The 9,413-nt window shown below is 37.9% G+C and overlaps 1 protein-coding gene and 1 long non-coding RNA gene across 4 annotated transcripts in view; both read left to right on the top strand.

Annotated features, from left to right (window-relative positions):
- The window catches only part of LOC108251540 (ribonuclease inhibitor-like), a 157,365-nt gene that overhangs the window by 5,646 nt on the left and 142,306 nt on the right, over positions 1-9,413 (top strand). The gene's annotated exons all lie outside the window — the stretch shown is intronic.
- LOC108245705 lies at positions 3,139-9,309 on the top strand. The gene is made up of 3 exons (XR_001809000.3): positions 3,139-3,193; positions 8,483-8,620; positions 9,139-9,309. It is a non-coding gene; the product is annotated as an uncharacterized LOC108245705 (long non-coding RNA).

The raw sequence follows: 9,413 nt of genomic DNA, 5'->3' as shown, positions 1-9,413 counted from the left end.
CAAGCAATCCAGCTTACATCACATCTCAGCTTTAAAAGCTCAACTCCACACTCTATTTCTGAATTGAGAAAGCTCCTCGGATGAGAAGCGAAACATCTTCAACTACAGAACAGAAGTCCAGTTGTTTTTGTTTTTTAACATTTTTTGAAAATATCTCATAAACCATTGAGCAGATTTTATTTTATAAAACTGTCAAAAAAAAATATTAAAAAACAACTTATATACTTTTGGTACCAACCCAATTCAAGGCAGCCACCACAACCAAATCACCTTAGAAAACATAAAACTGCTTTAATTCAGTCACTTTTACAGATATTGTGCTAAAATTTGGTGTGGTTGTATCTGAGAGTCATTCACAACAAAAACTCAAAAAACTACTAATTATGCAAGATCTTTGCCTAAAACTTTAGCCTTAACTTTTTCCAGCTGCAGCAGCTTCACGTTCTTGTAGTTTTTGATTTCTTCTGAAGTTGTCAGTGACGGTGATTGTGAGGGTTTGTCTCCCTCTGGTGGTGAACTGATGGACTGCATGACGTCACTTTCGTCAACTTTATGTTGGGATCATTCTTCACAATCAGACTTTATTGTCATTATATGGAAACATCAAACATAATTACAATGTTTCTCTCTGTGTTTTGAGAAAAACATACAAGAAATAAATGAAAACAGTTGTTATTGTTATTAATGTTATTAAGAGCCAATAAATAATAAAAAGAGCCCCATGTTAAAGTTCCAAAGTGTTCTGACACACAGGTTGTGGTTGGGACATGTAGGAACAATGTCTGTCCGTAAAATCTAATAATAAAAGCCTTTCAGTCATTCATCTGTTTGATTGGACAGTAGGTCTGCCGAAGTTCTCTTCAGCCTATCAGTCTGTGTTTACCTGTTTCTAAAATGCCTCCCAAAGGACATACTGTAAGTGTGAAGAGCTGGTGTCCAGGACGGACAAGTTTTCAGGGAGTTTTCACCTCTTTTCCTCCATCTGCTCGCATGGAGCTTTTTCTCGACTTTCTTTTGTGTCGAAGTAGAAACAGCTGATGGATGTGATTATGGCGTGATTATTGTGCCACCAGGTTGAGCGCGCAGTGACACTGATTTAAGAGTACAGATTGCTCGGCTCTCTCTGCTCGCGCTCGGCTCTGACAAACCACTCGCTCGCTCGCTCTGCTCTCTCTGCTCTCTCTGCTCTCTCTGCGCTCGCAAACCAAAGTTGTATGTAAATGAGCTACGCCACCAGCCAATCACAGACTGGCCTCCTTCGTCTTCTTCTTTGTAGAGTTTTATGGTGGTTGGCAAAAAACAGTAATGTTGCATTACCGCCACCTACTGGTATGGAGTGTGGCTCAAAATATCTAATATCGTATTCTCCTAATCAATTTTGTTTTTCCGAAAAAATCTCAATAAAATCTGAATACTTTTGCAGTTTGAGTTCCTTTTCAATATATCTACTAAATTAAATATTTCTTTATTTTTCATAAGTTCCTCCAAAAATATTCTCCTTTCTTTCTCATACCTTCTACACTCTAACATAACATGCTCTATTGTCTCCCTCTGTTTATACTAGAAGGAGTCGAATACAATGACAAGTTTTCATCATCATAGAGTGTAAAGTATTCAGATTTTAATGAGATTTTTTCAGAAAAACAAAATTGATTAGGAGAATACGATATTAGATATTTTGAGCCACACTCCATACCAGTAGGTGGCGGTAATGCAACCTTGCTGTTTTGCCACTAAACAGTTTGTTTTTTTGGTTGAGCATGCACAATTCTACGCCCAAGTTGTGCATGTGGTTAAATATTTGTAACAACTTTAAGAACTTTTATAAATAGTAAAAAGTTAGGGACTTACAGTACACTTACAGATGGATTTTCTGAACAACAGGCCACAACATGTTTGGTTAGATCATTTCTTCTCCTCTACAATCCCCATACACTCTGGTGTGTCACAAGGCTGTGTAATGAGTCTCTTCTTTTACTTCCTTTTCACCTACGACTGCAGACCTGTACATGGTTCCAACACCATTATTAAAGTAACTGGCCTTATCAAGAACCATGATGAGTCAGTCTACAGTGAGAGGAAGAGGATTGCCTGGCTGCGTGGTGCGACAACAACAACCTGCTGCTCAACACCAACAAGACCAAAAAAACGAATCGTGTATTTCAGAGCAAGTGTTGACACTCATCCACCCATCCAGCTTCAGATTCCTGAGGACCTACACCTCAGAAGCCCTCACCTGAACAACCAACTGCTCCAACCTGTTCAAGAAGGCTCATCGTTGTCTCTTTTTCCTGAGGACACTGAAAAACATCAGACATCCTGACAAACTTCTGCTGCTGCACCATCAAGAGCATTGTGACCAACTGTATTACAGTACCGGAAGGCATTGCAGAAGGTTGTGAAATCAACACAACACATCAGTGGAGCTTCACGTCCTGCCATGAGAGACATTTACAGGAAGTGCTGTCTCAAAAGGGCAATAAACATTAGAAACGATTCCTGACCTAACACACAGACTGTTTGTCCTCCTGCCAACTAGGAGGTGCTGTAGGAACATCTGGACTAAAACCACAAGATTCAGGAACAGCTTCTTTCCAACAGCTGTCTCTGCTTATCTAAAAATTCTGCCAACCATTGTACCATTAAATTCCCTCTTTCTTTTATCAGCTTGCACAGCTGTATATATCTGTACTCTGTTCTGTAATTACTGTCAGTCATTTTCTTTGGATTTTGTAATTAGTCAGTTTACATCATCATAACCTGTTCTTAACTGTGCATTAGAGATTTTTAGAGACAGATACTTGTATATTTTTTATATCTGAAGGTTATAGATTAATTACCGCTTATCATGCACTTCTGGTTAGATGCAATTTGCATTTTGTTGCCTTGGGCTTGTGGCATGTGCAATCTCAATAAAGTTGAATTTAATCTAATCTAATTGGTGTGTGATCGAAGGAAAATGAGTGTGTGACGCTTCACTCAGATATGGATGGTAGAGTCGGTGTTGGTAAGGTGAGAAAAACTGACCTTTGAGCAGCAGAAACACACCCACAGATAAACTCACCTGATTTCCAGTAAATGTTGAAGCATCATAAAGCCGGTTCTTCCTGTAGAACAGTAAATGTTAACCTTGAGTTCAGAGTCCATTCTGAGTGGACAGAGAAGAAGAAGGACGACTGAAAGCTGAATCAGGGTGAGTGTTAACTCAACATTCTTCTTCTTTTCCTTCAGAGTCTCTGAGTGGCTTTTCTCTCTGTGGAGGGAAGAAGAGGCAGAACTCACTTTGATTCACCTTCAGGACAAGGCTGCTGCGTCTGTCTGACTGCTTTATTTCCTGTTTGTCCACATGGACACTGGACAAATATCTTTTAAGATTTTTCAATTGTCTCATCGAACAAGTTTTGTTGTTGTTTTTTGTGCCTACATTACGTTTCCCTGGTTTGATGACAGGAACAGGAATAACTCGGCTACACAGATGCTGTTTTGACTCTCATTCCCTCTGTGGTGAAACAGGTCGGCCATATTAGGAGGAGGGAAAAAATACCTCAAACTAAAGACAAAAAACATTCAAAAGAAATAAAGAAGCTGTTAATTTAACAAAACAAAAAACTGTTTGTTTTTCAATTTGAGAAAGAAAATAGTTTTCTTTTTAAATTAAGGGGATTAGTATCCATGTGGTGTTACTGTTTTTTTTATTTCATGGTAAAATATTTAACAAAAGATAAAAAAAAAGATTTTTTTTTCTCAGTGTTTGACTCATAAGAAAACTGCTAAAGTCACTGAAAATTATTTAGTTACACTGAGGAATCATAAAGTCGTAGGTGTTTGCTTAGTGTTTTATATGGTTACATTTTCTTTTCTTAATCACTAAAATGTTTACTAAAAAGTCCTATTATAATTGTAGAATAAAAAAAACATTAAATCAGTTGTTTAATAATGATGAAGGTAAATTCAGTAGTCATTGTCAGTTCTTTTTTAACTTCTTGAGCATAAAATTTTAATATAAGGACTTTTTAACTGGCGGCCTGTGGGCCAGATACGGCCCTCAAAAAATGGCTCCCACAAAGCTGCCACAGCTCTAAACTGATTTGTCTGAATATAATGCTTAAATACATATATCAGAGCTGGGAGCTTCTTTACATTGAGCCTCACATTAAACTAGTAGAAGTCTGCTTCTGTCAAACAGACAGTCTTTGGTAAACCTGTGCACCTGTAAGCTGCTCTCTGATTGGTCCATCCATCTGACCTGAACTAAAGGCAGTCAGGCTGCAGGACGGACAAAAGAGAACAGCTAAAGTTATATTAGCTAAACTCACTACAAGAGTCAAGAGGTCTCTGTCAAAGACCCAAAAGATGAGAAGTAAAATTGAGAAATCTAACAGTTTCAAAGGAAATATACTAAAAACTATTTATTGTTTAAAACATTTTGCACAATCTCGTGCAATATCGCAATACATTACAGTGCTCAAAGTATGCGTTGTGAAAGACCCTCAGCTAAACAGTTTTGTGACAGAGTTGCCAAGCTGGTAAAATATCTGGTGGCTTGATCAGAAAATAAAGAGAATCCTGTGAATTTGCTGGAAGAGTTCTTTCAAAAACCTGAATAACTGGATGCTCTCCTGACATGAAAAATTGCCATCTGCAGAAGGTAAACATAGAAAAAGCAGCAAACCTGAAAGTGGAGATTCAAAGTCCACTTTAGGGTCAATGTTCACTATCAGACTGATAAACATTAGAGCTAAAATCCTGTCGTATGGCAGGAGGATAATCGGTACTACTGAATGTGAACAGTTGTAGTTACTGACACTAACCACTGGAGGGCAGTGATGAAGACACCTCTCTGCTTCCAAAACCATTTGTTTGGATGTGGTGCACCGAGCTTAGTGGCACGCAGAGCTCAATTTGCTGCTGCTTGGTTTTTCTGACCTCTGTGCTCAAGTTAAAATTATTTTAATTTGGGTGCAGCATGCAGGACAGCCCCTCAATGCATCCAATCTATGTCTGACAGACACAGCATTTAAGCTACAGCTGGAAAAACAAGCTACTTCCTGAATATACTTTTGGTCTCCCAGCAACCAACTCCAAACTTTTGGAGCAGTTTGTAACATTCAACTTGATGATTTAAAGCGGAACTTAAAACTTTCCAAGGGGGTTCTGACTCAGGTATCAGGTAAATTCAGAAATCACTTGTTCTTTGAAAAAATAAAATACTGAAATGAAAAGTTTTTAAATGATCAACAACAGATTTATTCAAAGAGCCATAATAATAGTCAAAATGAAACAAATTATATTACTGAAAAATTAACAAACAAGCCATAAGATGAACTCTTTCAGAAATATTATCAACATAGCCTATAATGACTCAGTTTGTGTCACCAAAAATGTCCCAAAATTCAGTTAATTTAATCAGAAATTTTGTCCTTAATAGAGTCCAATACCAACAACAAAAATCTTCCTTAAAATATTTCCCAGATGCAGGCTTTAAGTCCCAATCCAAAATGAAAAATCCAAAAAGGAAAAATCCACCCAAACAGACTAGGAAAAAAATTGGTACTAGCAAAAACTTTCAACATGAAAAAAGTTCAGAATCTCACCAGGAGCCTGGTTTCCTTCCCTCGGGAGCGTCCTCTCCCACCGGACGGGGTTTACCTTGATCCAAGGCTCTCAACAGCTTCTATTCCGTGATCTGTGGCGCCGGGGTTGGGGCTGTCGAACTCTAGCCCCTTTTACATCTTGTTTCTTCTTTCTTTTAATATTTAAATAGCATCCTGAAAAGGGAATCCTCCCGCTGCACTGATCCGATCCTCTGCGTCTCTACTGTTTGTTTTGTTTTCTCTCTCTTGCGCCGCCGACCACACCCCTTCTTCACCTGTCGATGTCAGCCACACCTGAAAACCATGCATGATCCTGCCCTAAAACAGTTTTAAACAGTGGAAAATCACTAAATTTCTTAACAGGAACTGTAAAACCAGTTTAACCTTATTTATATATTTCTTCATTTATTTGAAAGAAACATAAACATAGTGGTTATGTTACACATGTGTGCCCTTCTCTCCTGCACTCTTGACCCACTTATTATGTGTAAAAGACCTAACAGCTCAGTTATCCAAAGCACAAATGTTTGAGTTGAAGACATTATTGGCATCAGTGTGCCTAACAACACAAAGTGCTCCAATTATAATTCCTGCGCTGAGATATCTGAATTATTTAAAAAACACTTCATGTCATCTTAAAGGTGAAATGAAAAGTGCTTTGAAGCTAAAATAAATCTAAAGAAAGTCATGAAAGGCAGTTGTTTTCAGAGTCTCTCAGAGTGTGACGTCTCCAGAGCAAACAGGAATGTGAACAAGGCAGTAAATAGCAAATACAGATAGTGTGGGGGTGAAATGATTCAACTTGTTGCAACTAATTGTGTAAACTGACCCAAAACTCCAACAGCTGAGTGATTCTTCAGCTTTAAGAAGGACAAGAAAGTTGGATGGATGAGGTCAGTTTAGCTCCTGGTGAAAATCACAACCCAAAGTCTGGAGACTGACTGTGAAGTTAACGTTTTAAAAAGGACCACCTGAAATACAAACGTTCAATAGAAGAAAGATCGCCTGTCAGACCAACACTTGCTGTCTGAATGGCACCTGCAGCCTCTATCTGTTCGGATGGGAAACTCCATGAAGACTGTGTGACATCGTTGTAAAGCTCGGGGGTTCCTCTTGTGAAATGTGGAGCTCGAGTTCCTGACAGCATCACTCCAAATCAAAAAAATAAAAAGTGTGTTTTCAAAGCGGTACTCTTGTTAACAAAACTTGCTTCTTCTTCTGCTTTCATTTTCCCTGATAAACACTGACAGTAACCTCCTCAGTGTCCTACAGCGGTCTGCCACAGCTGGCCCCGCCTCCTTCTACGTCACCAACCAAGGAGGTGACTCCGCCCACACAATCAGACCCCTTCAGGGTTTTGACACAAAAACTCTAAAAAGTCATTAACATTTTAAATCAGAGAAATGGACCACTGGAGTGTTTTATGAACTTGTTTTATTAAAAGAAAAACAAGAAAACTCATTATTTTTAAGTTTCTTTCATCTGAGAAGAACAGAGGCACATCACACTTCCTGCAGAGGGTATTGGTGTAGCCTTTATCACAGTGTCTGCAGCGTCCTCTCTCTGTTTTTACACGGAAATATGCAAACGTCCTTCCGCACAACCACTGGTGGTACACATAACCTCCTCAGAGCAGTCACAGGTTTCTGTGGTATTACTAATTCTGTGATACATTCCATGGAAGTCCAGACTTAGAACCTCCCAGACCACTTACATCCTCATCTTCAAGACTATTCACACTTGTCCCCACACCCATTCAGTAACCATCCTACACAACCAGCATCTGGCTATACATATTTGAGCAATAAAGCCCCCAAAATAGCTGTATATGCTTTTCTATTAATAAAGTACATTCAAACTTTTAAATATTGCTTCTGGAGGGGCTTAAAGAATCACAACATTAAGTCATGTTTTCATTCAAAATTACTCAAATATGTTCAAACAGATAAAAACAAAATTTAGAAATTGCAATTAATCAAATACATCATATTTTGAGTAGTAATAAGTACGTTTTTCGCAGCATGTGAACATTTGAGAAGTGCTATGTCCCCATGTATTGTTTAAGATGCATCTGCCATTTTTACTACCAATCTTATCCAATGTTGTAAAACTGCAACAAAGACATAACAAGCTGAAAATCTAAGTTGGTGTATGCATTTAACAATAATTTAGTAATTACATGTTCTAGACATTCTAATAATCACAAAAAATGATTCAGAGATTTTACTTCAGTGTTGAGATATCCACTTAAGTGAAAGAGCGAGATGTGCATCCATGGAAGTCTGCAAATTGTATGACTTCGTAGCCTAATGACTATGTAAATATGTTCTTACAAGAAAAAAAGAAAAACATTTGCAGGATTGTTTTTGGTACAGCTAAAAGTGATGTTGTGATTTTGCAACGATGGGCCTTACAGGGTTAGAGAAAGTCCAGTTCATTCTAGTGATGGACATATGTTTGAAGACAAATCTACAGGATTATTAGTTATTTGTGAACTGGAATCAAACAACATGATGAACAGCTGATGTTTATTTGTTTTCTTCACTAAACAAACTGCGTCATGTTTTTATTTCCTGGAATCAAACTGTCGTCTCCACCATTAAAGTCAGACACAACAGCTTCCTGCTGCTTCCTGTCAGTCCTTTTAAAATAAAATGACACAATGTAGTTCAGGTGTGTTCAATTTCAGTCAGGTTGTGAAGTTGAGTGGAGCTTCGATGGAGCAGATAATCCACTGTTTTGATGGTTGTAAATTAAAGCAGTTTTCATTCTGCTTCACTTTAGTCTTTGGACTTCCTCCATTGTGCAGCTGCAGCAGGAAACACTTTGACTGATCAGGAGAAGATTGGAGTTGATGTGAAGATGAATGATTTGTGTTTCCTCTGCAGGTGAAGGTAGAAAGTCTGTGTGAGCTGATGTGGATGTGAATTCAGCAGCATGGATCAGTGTGAGGACAGAGAGGAGGGAGTCCCTCCCTCTAAAACCACTCTGTGTGGGGAACATGAGAGCCAGAGCAAAGATCAGAGGTGAGATGACCATCTCTAAGTGTCCATGACTCTTCTCCATGTCAGAGCTCAGCTCTCACATCAACACACTAAACAAAATTTGGGGTCTTAAATGATCTCCACCTTTATCTGATAGTATTGTGTTATTTATTTTTTTGCTTTAATTCTTGATCTTAATGATTGGTTTTCGTTCTCTTCTATATCTGAATTTTTAAGGGTATTTTATGCTTTTATTCTGAAAACAGTCATTGTAAAGTTACTTAGACTATAAATGTATTTGTTTGTACAATATTTTGTTTAATTTTACAGACTTTAGAAATAAACATTTAAAATAAAAAAACTGTAAAATTGAACACTGTACCATGTGTTAAACAGGAGTGGATTGTTCCTAAATTTCAAGCTCTTCAGAAAACAAGTCCATATCAGTTATTTGAAATGAATTTGCATTTAATACATCAGACTATTAACTAATTATTTTTACCATCAGGGTCAATCAGAGAACCACCATGACTCAATCAATAAATTTACTTTTTTAACAGGATTCATCAGAGACTCAAAGGTGAACCTGAACCCAGCTGTGTGTCCTTAAAGAGCGACATGTCAAAGGGCCTTCCTTATGCTTTCAAACAAAGTGTTTCATCCAACAAACAGTAAGTTTTTCTCAGTGTTCAGTCGAGGCTGGATGATATTAAAGATAATTGTTTTCTGTTGAATGACTTTGACTTGATCTTTATTTCATTTCTCTCAGACTAAGTTGCTGCTTTCTGTCTGTAACTTGTTTAAAACTCTTGTTGAACAGGGAGAATAACTCTGA

The sequence above is a fragment of the Kryptolebias marmoratus genome, linkage group LG23, assembly GCF_001649575.2.
Source record: "Kryptolebias marmoratus isolate JLee-2015 linkage group LG23, ASM164957v2, whole genome shotgun sequence".
Classification (NCBI taxonomy): domain Eukaryota; kingdom Metazoa; phylum Chordata; class Actinopteri; order Cyprinodontiformes; family Rivulidae; genus Kryptolebias; species Kryptolebias marmoratus.
This window is presented reverse-complemented; position numbering and strand designations above follow the sequence as displayed.